The 12,161-nt window shown below is 41.2% G+C and overlaps 1 protein-coding gene across 1 annotated transcript in view; it reads left to right on the top strand.

The window, feature by feature from the left end:
• Window positions 1-12,161, top strand: part of PRMT8 (protein arginine methyltransferase 8) — a 77,882-nt gene that overhangs the window by 946 nt on the left and 64,775 nt on the right. The window lies entirely within an intron of this gene.

The raw sequence follows: 12,161 nt of genomic DNA on the forward strand, positions 1-12,161 counted from the left end.
GGGAGCTGGGAGGGAGGGCGAAGGACCCTGCATTCAGCACCTTGGCCAGCTCCACCTGCGGTCGCCCCCGCCGTCAGCACCTTGGCCAGCTCCGCCTGCGGTCGCCCCTGGCGGGACGGCGCCCGGATTGTTTTGGGGAGAGGAGGGGGGAACCTCAGGAGCACCCCCTGTGTCCCCTCAGCATCCTGGATATCACCGAGCTTCCCGTTGGTTGGGGGGTTTTGGAGGGCAGAAGGTGCCCGGAGTGATCCTGAGAGGTGCCGAGAGTATCTTTGCCTTGCCCCCGGGCCGGGAGGGCACCCTGCGAGCTCTCAGGTTTTCTGCAAGAAATACCCTTCTCTTCCCTTCCCTCCCCAACCCCCCTACCCCGCATTACCTTCGGTTTCCTCAGCCTTGCCCATGTCAGCAACACTGGGGTTGGGCAGCCCTTGTGTGACTTGTCTCGGGCTGTCTTGACCCCACTGAGGGAGACAGCAGTGTGCAAAGTCTCAGGCCTGGGGAAACATAAGGAAGCCCCAGGAGGCAACCCCAGCTTCTCTGGGAGCCTGTTGAGAAGGAGACAGGCGAAAGTGCAAGTGAATGCCGAACTCCCCGTTTCTATTAATAGACTGTGCCTCGCACTCCGACTGAACGCTTAACACACGGGTGAGCGACGTGCGGCACAGCCGTGTCCCCAAGGACACTGCGCCCCAACCAACCTCAACAACAGCTTTGCACAAGGGGCAGTGACCCTCCCCTCCCGCCCCCCCAGTTGCCCTGCAGAGGTAATAAAGAACAAAAGCACCACTTCGGTGTGAGTGAGCACATGACTATTCCCTCCTTTATTCTTTAAATGTCTCCTCCTTTAAGATAGTCCTCCCACTAGGTGTCCTGCTCCGGCATGAGTTCCACATTTCTCCTCCTATTTGTGTGAGCTCTGCTTGACCTTCATAAATAATGCCTCCTTTGCCAGGCCAGGTGAAGAGCAGAATTTTCTTAAATGAATGTGATGCAAGACGCTAAATCAAAGAACATGCCTGCAGCTACTGCGTTACAACCCCATGGAGTACTGTTTGCAGAAGAGGTGTCTATAAATAGCAAGAAGTCTGGCTGCACATCTGTAAACTGTCACAGTGCTGACAGCACATATTGCATTAAAGGTCCCAGGATCCTGGGCAGCATTGCGAGGAGAAGTGTACAAGCACAGCCAGTTCCTTTCAAAGCCATTTTTCAATGGAAATTCTCTTTGGGCAGGGAAAATAGGATAGAGGAGCCCTTTAAATATGCCTTGTCTATTTTAGTTCACTAAGAGTACATTTTCGTTGTTTAACTGCCTTTGTCTTTCTGCTTGTGCAATGCTGCGCGCGCTGCAATGTCAATTTATGGAGAAGGCTTTCTTAATAAGGGCAGTTTCATTGCAATGCTGCATACAGGTTAGGAGAATATTAAAATGTTGTGCTTCCTCTCTTCAGAGTATTCATCAGTGACAGATTTGCGAAATTAGAGCGAAAATATTGCAGATTAGGCATATCCTGCTGTGCTTGCACACAAAAATCAGAAAATCAGAAGAGATACATGCGTAACACCAGCCAAGATATTTTCTTTTTAATTAATTTTCATATTTGTGATGTTAAGACTTAGAAGTGTGCCAAGCAAAATATGCCAAGACCTTTGAAGGTTTTTTACTTGTCAGTTTTCACATCTATATTTAGCAAAGTCATATGATCCCAGTTTGACCTTCAAACCTGTATTTCTCTAACTTTCTCCTGAAGTTAGGAAATGTTCTGTGGCCAAAGGAGTACAGGGCAAAGCATTTCACTTTTGGACTTATCACAGTATGAGAGAAAGTTAGGAACTGGTATGAATTTGCTTCATTTGAAACCAATGGGGTATTCGTAATAAGTGTGATTTGATACTCGCTACGTTTCTGAATGCCATGGTGATAGGCATGATGCAAAAAATGCTTGCTATAATAAGAGATGAAGAGTTAAAACATTTAACAAATGGTCAAAATGTCCCACTTCCAAATCATTCCAAGAACCTTCTGTTTCTTACTCAGATTGATCTGAGCCAATTACATATGTTACAACTTCATAGTAAAATTTTTGTTATTTTTTTTTAAAACCTACCACAGCTAAGAGCATTACTCGAACTTTTGGTCAAATATGGCAAGTATACTGTTCCAGCAGTAGGGCAGTTCAAAAAAATAGATTAAACAAAGAAGATAGACACTGCGTGAGACACTTTTCATTCCCTTAACTATTCTCTGATGAAGATAGTGCTACCTCATTAGCCTAAAGGACTTAAGGAAATGATTACAACGAATACAGATAAGGGAAAACCAAAGTTACAGTAAGACATTACCCAGTGTTTCCCCAAACAAGAATACAAGAGAGTGGAAAAGCAGTAGCTCACTAGTGTTACTTTTCAGTCAAGGAGGACACCTTGTGTTACCAGGAAACTTACCAAAGTGTGCTCCCATGGTACCAGATTGTACAGACATTTGTATCACCAGTATCCCCATAGCCTTATATCTTGATAAAAGACACAGTTAAGTGAATGGAAGTGTTGCCACAGGTGCTGTTGGAATTTGGATCAGGCTCAGAATAATTTTATAATTTTACCATACTGATAAGAGCCTGATATCAGTCTGTCTGCCAGAGTTTGAGTGGAACCAGTGGTTCTTTTGTATGTGTTTATAAGCAGCCTGAGATGCTTTTATACCAGCAGTGCTTGGTATAAAAATAAAAGACAAGGGGAATAAAACCCTAAGTCTTTTCTATTTAGAGGCTGCAGAAGGCCATAGGGGTCCCACTGAGAGGAAGTTTGCTAGTCTGGTTTTGGAGTTATTTGGAGTTCACAGGGAAAAAGAGATTCAGAAAATATTTCCCTTGGCCATTCCATGAACTTCAAGAGAAATTCCATTGGAGCAAAGGCTGTAGAACTTCTCCTCAAGATATATAAAAGCTCCTCTGTATGAAAGTCATCAAAGGAGACTTGTCTAAATAAAACAGTACTGTTTGCATAAATAACAGATCCAGAGTTGAGTTCTCTGCAAATAATTAAAGGCTCTCAGACAGAAAACAAAGTGAAAGAGAAATTTTTCTTTGCAGAACATATGCACAAAGATTCTTGCAAAATTAATGGTGCTGATCTGCTGTAGTTTTCAGTTTCTGGGTCTTTTTATTTAAAATGTATTAAATTGAAGCCATATTAATAGTAAGCCTGATATCAGTGATAGGAAACAAATTGAAAGAAGTGAGATTTCAGAAGAAGTGTGCCTTAATGTAGCTTGTAAACCTATGCCACGTGAAGGGAATAGCACAAAGTGCCAGGATTTATGTGCACATCCAACAGACATATACATCTGCATGTAAGAGGCTAGCTGCTGACTGAAACAATTCTAGAACCTGAAAATGGGCTGGTTTTGTGCAATGCAAGTGCTTAGTAACTTCATAAAAGACAATTCTTATGCTGAAGACTTTGCAGCATCTGTAGAGTGAAAAGCTGCTTCTTTCAATGCTAAGAATAGAAACTTCAGGTAATTTACAAATGGTAGCAAAATAGAGTCCTCCCTGAATTATACAAAGCTTGGGGTTACAGCATCTGTAGAGTGAAAAGATGCTTCTTTCACTGCTAAGAATAGAAACTTCAGGTAGTTTACAAATGGTAGCAAAGTAGGGTCCTCCCTGAATTATACAAAGCTTGGGGTTTGGTTAGAAAAAAAAAACGTTTTGAAGATTGAGGGTAATAGGCATAATAGACATGTTTCCCCATACAGATTAATATAACTGGTGCAATATGATGAGATCCAGGTCCGTGAAAGTAACTGCTCTGTTACCAGAAATGGGAAGATGACAATGTCCTATCTGTATGAAATCCAGCCATCCCACTACTGAGGGGAGAAGAGATTATAAAATCTATTGAAATCATGAGCTTCTGTTTGTGAATCATGAGTAGGAAGTGGGTTTTCTCCTTAATAAATTATCAAAGTACAAATGAACAGAAGCAGAGCAAGAGTGTGCCTAACAGAGAACGGAGGACTGAATTTATTCAGTAAATGTATGGTTTTGGCCTGGCTATTACCCTGGATGATCCTGGAGATATAATTTAATCCCTCTGAGCTTTCCCATTCTACTGTTGAAATCTGTGATTTACTGGCGAAAGGTGCTGTAGAATAGTATTATTTGGTGTTATTAAATCGCTTAGAATGCATATATGAAATAGAACATTCATTCTTAGAAACCATATATGAATGAACATGCATGAGTGGGTGATGTTTACCCGAGAGAGAAATAGCGCTGCTACGTGGTGTACTTCGTATGGTTAACAGAAGTCATGAGAGATCTGGCATGGTGTCACTCAGCTAGCTGAAGACACAGCTTATGACATGTCTTTCAGCCTCCCAAAGTGGTGTGCCACATGCTTAGGTCACGTAACAGAATGGGAAAAGTTGTGGTAGCTGGTGTGTGCGAGTGGCCAGGGTAGTGCCCATGCTCTGGGTGCTTTGCGCTGCTGACAAGACAGTCAGAAAGCTGACCCATGATGTTCGAGAAGAATCTTTCACTGTAGGTGTAATCAAATCCCCAAGGGCTATAGAGGCAGGTCTGAATTAAAGCAGGGGGTATTCCACTTCACCATATTTTGATCCTGTGCAATGCTCCTACTAGGACTAATTAAGCTAGTAACCAGGCAGTGCTAATATAGTCATGGAGGCTCTTTTGGTTTCTAGCCAAGTCAGGAGTGGGGGGAGCAGAAACATGGCTCTGAGCCATCTTCTCCTACAAACTTCAGCTGTGCAGAACATTAATTTAGCTCAGCTGAAGATCTCAGTGTAGTTAAATGCATTCCATTCCTTTCTCAAATTTAATACTAAAAATTGAAGACATTTCCCATAATACTTTGGCCCCAGCGAAGAAATAAATTTTGGTTAGCATTAATAATATAAATAGGATCAAAAAACATTTATGCTTAAATGAAGAATAACAGCAATCACTCAAAGCAGAGTTTCAAAATAAAGATATCTTAGCATGGATCATCCTCTGCCAGCATCAGGTTGATTCCAGTGAATAGCATTTTAATGTCAAGAAGACTGGTGTTTTTCAGAAAGGGTATGGTTCCTCTTGGTTATGTCATGGGCCAGATCACATTGTCTCATGGTGGCAATGCTAGAAGAGAGGCTCCCTGCTAGTAAGAACTTTGCACAGAAGTAATAACTCTTTTTTCCAACCTCAGTCTGTGAAAAGCACTGGATTCTTTAGAGAAGCGTGGAAGACATTCTGTAGATGACCACCTTTATAATTGTTCTACCTCCACGCTGAAAGTGAGCTTAGCAAGAATGACTCAGGTGCCTTCCAGAGCTTCACTCTCAGCCTAATTGTGAAAGATGAAGGCTCGAGCACTTACTGGTACAGGCAAAGCAGAGAAATACATAAAGGTAAAAAAGCATTGAGCCTAATCTTTTCATAAGATTTTGCATCAGCCTTTCCAAGTTTGCAACAAAGTTTAGTCCACTGACAGATGAGGTGATGAACAGCTAAAGGGGGGGAATGATGAAACTGGTTGCTCCTACCTCTGATTCCACAGAATTCTGCTGCCTGCTGTCCTGCTCAGTAGGTTTAATGCCAGCTTTATTTCAATCTAGAGTTTAGGATAAAATGGGATTGCCCTTTCCATAATTTTCTTTCTTCTTTGGGAGTAACCTCTAAAGAAGAGAAACAAGAAGCACACATCTTAAGGAGATTGCCCACTAAGTGGCTGAGCTGATGGCCACAAGGGTGTCTTCACCATGCCAGAAAGGAGCAACTGCTGACTAATGACACCCTACCTGGCTCTTTCCTGTGTTCTTGAGCAGATACTGACTGGCTCCATGGAGTCTCTCGGCGTGCTATTAAAAGCTGTTGCACGGGAGCTGAAACAACTTTCCTACTTTGCAGTTGCTGTGAGAGGATGGGCACTATTTCACTCTTAGTATTTCAGTTTTAAACTCAGATTTAAGAGGTGTAGAAAGATGAAGGATGATGGCTTTATTTATTTCTTATAAAGTAGGTTTTTAGGTCCCCATTCTGAAAAATCTATCTCACAAAATCAAAATTTGTAAAGATATGTAAAATTTTGTCTGTTTTGTAATCTGCATATTTCTAAAAATAAAAACTCGGTTTGAAAATCTGGAATAGAAAATCTATTTATGTTCATTTTATTGCATCAACAATTTGAAGATTTAGAGACCGGAACTGGAATTAAGCAGACTCACTTGAGGAAGCACTCACTGACAAGCTTGCTTTTTTGAAAATTCTGCTGAGTGCAAAAATTAAAGATAATTTTGCTTTGTATTTTGAGTGTAAAATGTTAGGTGACCATAAATAAAATCTCAATGTCTTCACTTTCCAAAATGAAGAGAATATTTCAGTAACAAAACATTTGCAAGGAAATTATGGAAATAAAATGTTTAGCTAAAATTTTGGACAGAGAAGCAGTAATAGAGGTGAGAATACCATTCTCCCTCACTTAAAGTATCCTGTCTTGCAGCTAAGACATGCTCTTGTAAGTTTGTGTTTATCGAGGACTGCATGGTACCTTCGTCTTTTCCTCCCAGAGTGAATTATTGTTTTAAAAAGGGTACCTTTTCTAGCCATTATTGACAGACAAGGAGTTCCTTAAGCTTTTCTGAGAAAGGATGGAAAAAAACCCCAGCTTTGGAAGAGGGGGCATGGTTTCAAAGACATTGTTTTATACCATTGTCCTCAGCTTTTCCTAGTGGCAAACTCTTCGTCACAGTGCAGTTGACAAGATTCACATTCATCTTACTATTTGGTCTGGACCATACACTTAAGTTCCTAGAGCTCTTCTTGTCCTGTCCAAGGATTTAAGTATATCTGAACCATTCTGTCACAGTTCCCTTCCCCTCTTTAAAAGAAAAATAAAGAGTATTTCTCTCTCTTGTGTCAGTACAATGAAAGCAAACATATACTGGTTGGGAAGCAGTGATATACAGTGCTTTCCAAGAATTAGTGTTGAAGTGTTCCTTCAGTGCCCACAATGCACATTTGGGGTATTTTAAAAGAAAAAGGGCTATTTCTCTCTCTTGTGTTAGTACAATGAAAGCAAACATATACTGGTTGGGAAGCAGTGATATACAGTGCTTTCCAAGAATTAGTGTTGAAGTGTTCCTTCAGTGCCCACAATGCACATTTGGGGTAACCCGTGGCCTCACAGTTCTTCTGTCCTTCTTGTCCTTTTCTGGCAATACAGCTTATCTTTCATTGCTTCTAATAGCACCAGAACACTCAAACCCAGCATCAGAGCCCAGAATAATGTGTGACCAAGCCGGGGCCTTCCAACAACAATTTACCAGACCAAACTTATTTCTGTCACAAACCCTAATTTCTCACTTAGAAAGCAAGAGAGGAGACCCTGCCATCTTCTTTCAAGTTCTAGGTGCATTCCTGTACTATTCATCAATCCATTGCCCTGAAGCTTGACACCAGCTTGGGATAAAGACCAGCTGCTGATTTTCTTTTCCTTAGTCACAAATAGGGAAGTAATTAGCCCTTCCCATAACTCCTTCTAAACTACTTCTATTTGAGGACGTTACAATTGTGCCCTATTATATTAGACCCTATCTGAAGTACAGGATATATACTTTTTTTTTTACTCTAATCTCAGCTATATCAGGATGTATCATCAGTAATGGCACCGAGTCCTTTATAAATAGAGATCACAGTCAGCATCATTGCAGGAACACAGAAGTGTTGGTTAGAAAGAACATCTCGTGCAACCTCACACTCGGTGTAGAACAGTGAGCAGCATTAGATCATGTTGGCCATTCCTGTCTCTAACCAAGCCTTGAAAATCTCCAAGAACAAATTCCACTACCTCTGTAGGCAACCATCCAGTGCTGCACAGACCTCTCAGTGAAAAAGTTCTTGGAGTAACCTCTAAAGAAGAGAAACAAGAAGCACACATCTTAAGGAGATTGCCCACTAAGTGGCTGAGCTGATGGCCACAAGGGTGTCTTCACCATGCCAAAAAGGAGCAACTGCTGACTAATGACACCCTACCTGGCTCTTTCCTGTGTTCTTGAGCAGATACTGACTGGCTCCATGGAGTCTCTCGGCGTGCTATTAAAAGCTGTTGCACGGGAGCTGAAACAACTTTCCTACTTTGCAGTTGCTGTGAGAGGATGGGCACTATTTCACTCTTAGTATTTCAGTTTTAAACTCAGATTTAAGAGGTGTAGAAAGATGAAGGATGATGGCTTTATTTATTTCTTATAAAGTAGGTTTTCTAGGTCCCCATTGTGAAAAATCTATCTCAAAAAATCAAAATTTGTAAAGATATGTAAAATTTTGTCTTTTTCGTAATCTGCATATTTCTAAAAAGAAAAACTTGGTTTGAAAATCTGGAATAGAAAATCTATTTATGTTCATTTTATTGCATCAACAATTTGAAGATTTAGAGACCGGAACTGGAATTAAGCAGACTCACTTGAGGAAGCACTCACTGACAAGCTTGCTTTTTTGAAAATTCTGCTGAGTGCAAAAATTAAAGATAATTTTGCTTTGTATTTTGAGTGTAAAATGTTAGGTGACCATAAATAAAATCTCAATGTCTTCGCTTTCCAAAATGAAGAGAATATTTCAGTAACAAAACATTTGCAAGGAAATTATGGAAATAAAATGTTTAGCTAAAATTTTGGACAGAGAAGCAGTAATAGAGGTGAGAATACCATTCTCCCTCACTTAAAGTATCCTGTCTTGCAGCTAAGACATGCTCTTGTAAGTTTGTGTTTATCGAGGACTGCATGGTACCTTCGTCTTTTCCTCCCAGAGTGAATTATTGTTTTAAAAAGGGTACCTTTTCTAGCCATTATTGACAGACAAGGAGTTCCTTAAGCTTTTCTGAGAAAGGATGGAAAAAAACCCCAGCTTTGGAAGAGGGGGCATGGTTTCAAAGACATTGTTTTATACCATTGTCCTCAGCTTTTCCTAGTAGCAAACTCTTCGTCACAGTGCAGTTGACAAGCTTCACATTCATCTTACTATTTGGTCTGGACCATACACTTAAGTTCCTAGAGCTCTTCTTGTCCTGTCCAAGGATTTAAGTATATCTGAACCATTCTGTCACAGTTCCCTTCCCCTTTTTAAAAGAAAAAGGGCTATTTCTCTCTCTTGTGTTAGTACAATGAAAGCAAACATATACTGGTTGGGAAGCAGTGATATACAGTGCTTTCCAAGAATTAGTGTTGAAGTGTTCCTTCAGTGCCCACAATGCACATTTGGGGTAACCCGTGGCCTCACAGTTCTTCTGTCCTTCTTGTCCTTTTCTGGCAATACATCTTATCTTTCATTGCTTCTAATAGCACCAGAACACTCAAACCCAGCATCAGAGCCCAGAATAATGTGTGACCAAGCCGGGGCCTTCCAACAACAATTTACCAGATCAAACTTATTTCTGTCACGGACCCTAATTTCTCACTTAGAAAGCAAGAGAGGAGACCCTGCCATCTGTTTCAGGTTCTAGGTGCATTCCTGTACCTGAATGCATCAATCCATTGCCCTGAAGTTTGACCCCAGCTTGGGATAAAGACCAGCTGCTGATTTTCTTTTCCGTAGTCACAAATAGGGAAGTAATTAGCCCTTCCCATAACTCCTTCTAAACTACTTCTATTTGAGGACGTTACAATTGTGCCCTGTTATATTAGACATGACCCTATCTCAAGTACAGGATATATACTTTTATTTTTTTTACTCTAATCTCAGCTACATCAGGATGTATCATCAGTAATGGCACTGAGTCCTTTATAAATAGAGATCACAGTCAGCATTATATTAGACCCTATCTGAAGTACAGGATATATACTTTTTTTTTTACTCTAATCTCAGCTATATCAGGATGTATCATCAGTAATGGCACCGAGTCCTTTATAAATAGAGATCACAGTCAGCATCATTGCAGGAACACAGAAGTGTTGGTTAGAAAGAACATCTCGTGCAACCTCACACTCGGTGTAGAACAGTGAGCAGCATTAGATCATGTTGGCCATTCCTGTCTCTAACCAAGCCTTGAAAATCTCCAAGAACAAATTCCACTACCTCTGTAGGCAACCATCCAGTGCTGCACAGACCTCTCAGTGAAAAAGTTCTTCTTATTGTCCTGTCCGAACCTCTCAAACAGCAAATTGTGACCTTTTGAGTTTGCCTCAATTTTCTGCTTAACTATCTTTCAAGTACTTGCAGGCTGCTATAGATTGTCCCTGGGCCTTCTTTTCCACAAGTCAAACAAGTTCAGCACACAGTGATCTCCTCTTACAGGTCATCTTCTCAGGCCCATGACCATTGTACCACATAGCATCTTGCTTGCCTCCTTTTAACTAAGAACTCTGCAGAAATGTTCTGAGAATGGAAAAGAAGAATATTAATGGAAAGAACTCTATAACATAAGACTAGCTGATTAAATGCACACGGCCAGGTAGTGTCAACAAAGTGTATTCTGCAGAAATTCCTTGTGAGTGAGCCCAGCTGTGTTTCTGGCATGTTTCAATTTGGTATTTTGGGTTAATCATTTCTTACTTGCTTCCCCTAGAAAGAGAGTGGTCAAATCTGAGAAGGAGCACTGCTTCTTACCCACAGTTTGCACCTCGTGCTGGAACAGCTGGAACAGCTCTTTCAGAAGGAAATCAAATTGGATAGTGTTAGCCACTTCACGATATAATTGCCTGCTTAGGAGTCACAGTGTTTAAAACTTAACTAAGGAGAAGCTGAATTTATAGGCAGCAAGAAGTGCTCAACAATTGTTAGGGATGCTCTGCCTATTGTAGTGCTGAGCCTCAAAAAAAGGTAAGGGCTGTCATTACCCTTTTAGTTCCATTGGCTTTAATATAATCCACAAGGTCCTCTGCAAACCCGAAGAAGACCAAGGATGTGAAATAATAACATCGAGGTACAAGGACAGTTATTGTGCTGAGAAGACAAAAAAGAGAGCGTATTTTATTGTGCAAGAAAGTATGTTGCAGACTAAAATTTCAGCTAAATCCTTTTCAGCTCTGTGTTAAGTCTGATGATCTCTTACGACAGTCAACATCCAGAGAAGCTGCTCATTTTCATAAAAGCAAGAGGACTAGAAATATGTACTTAAATTTACAAAAAGTCACAGAATCACACTGTGACTTGTGAAGGCTGGTCTTGTACCTTGGCCTTTTCTACATCCTTTATCCTTTATCAGCAGGGCCCCTACCCTATTTAGCTTTTTATCCAGCAAAGAGTACTCCTGTCCAAGCCATGAGCAGGCAGCTTCTCCAGGAATGCTGAAGGAAGCAGTGTCAAAGGCTTTACTAAGGTCCAGGTAAACAACATGCAGCACAGCCTCTCCCTCATCCATCAAGTGTGCCACCTTGTCATAAAAGGAGATCAGGTTTTTAAGCAGGACCTGCCTTTCAGGAATGCATGCTGACTCGGCCTGATCACCTGGTTGTCCTGCATGTGCCGTGTAGTGGCACTGAGGATGATCTGTTCCATAACCTTCCCTGACAACAAAGTCAGACTGACAGGTCTGTAGTTCCCCAGATCCTCCTTCGGGCCCTTCTTGTGGATGGGCATCACATTTGCTGACGTGCAGTGGACTGGGACCTCCCCAGTTAGCCAGGACTGCTAGTAAATGATGGAAAGTGGCTCTGTGAGCACTTCCCCCAGCTCCCTCAGTACCCTTGGGTGGATCCCATCCAGTCCCATTAGGAGTCACAGTGTTTAAAACTTAACTAAGGAGAAGCTGAATTTATAGGCAGCAAGAAGTGCTCAACAATTGTTAGGGATGCTCTGCCTATTGTAGTGCTGAGCCTCAAAAAAAGGTAAGGGCTGTCATTACCCTTTTAGTTCCATTGGCTTTAATATAATCCACAAGGTCCTCTGCAAACCCGAAGAAGACCAAGGATGTGAAATAATAACATCGAGGTACAAGGACAGTTATTGTGCTGAGAAGACAAAAAAGAGAGCGTATTTTATTGTGCAAGAAAGTATGTTGCAGACTAAAATTTCAGCTAAATCCTTTTCAGCTCTGTGTTAAGTCTGATGATCTCTTACGTTTTTGGGATTAGAAGTGGCAGACGTGAATTTGGGCTCAAGTAAAAGCCCTATTCTGGAAAATATTATATTTAGTCATGAAACAGAATGTGCTTTGTAAATTTA

This window comes from Calidris pugnax, unplaced genomic scaffold (assembly GCF_001431845.1).
Source record: "Calidris pugnax isolate Ruff unplaced genomic scaffold, ASM143184v1 scaffold36, whole genome shotgun sequence".
NCBI lineage: Eukaryota > Metazoa > Chordata > Aves > Charadriiformes > Scolopacidae > Calidris > Calidris pugnax.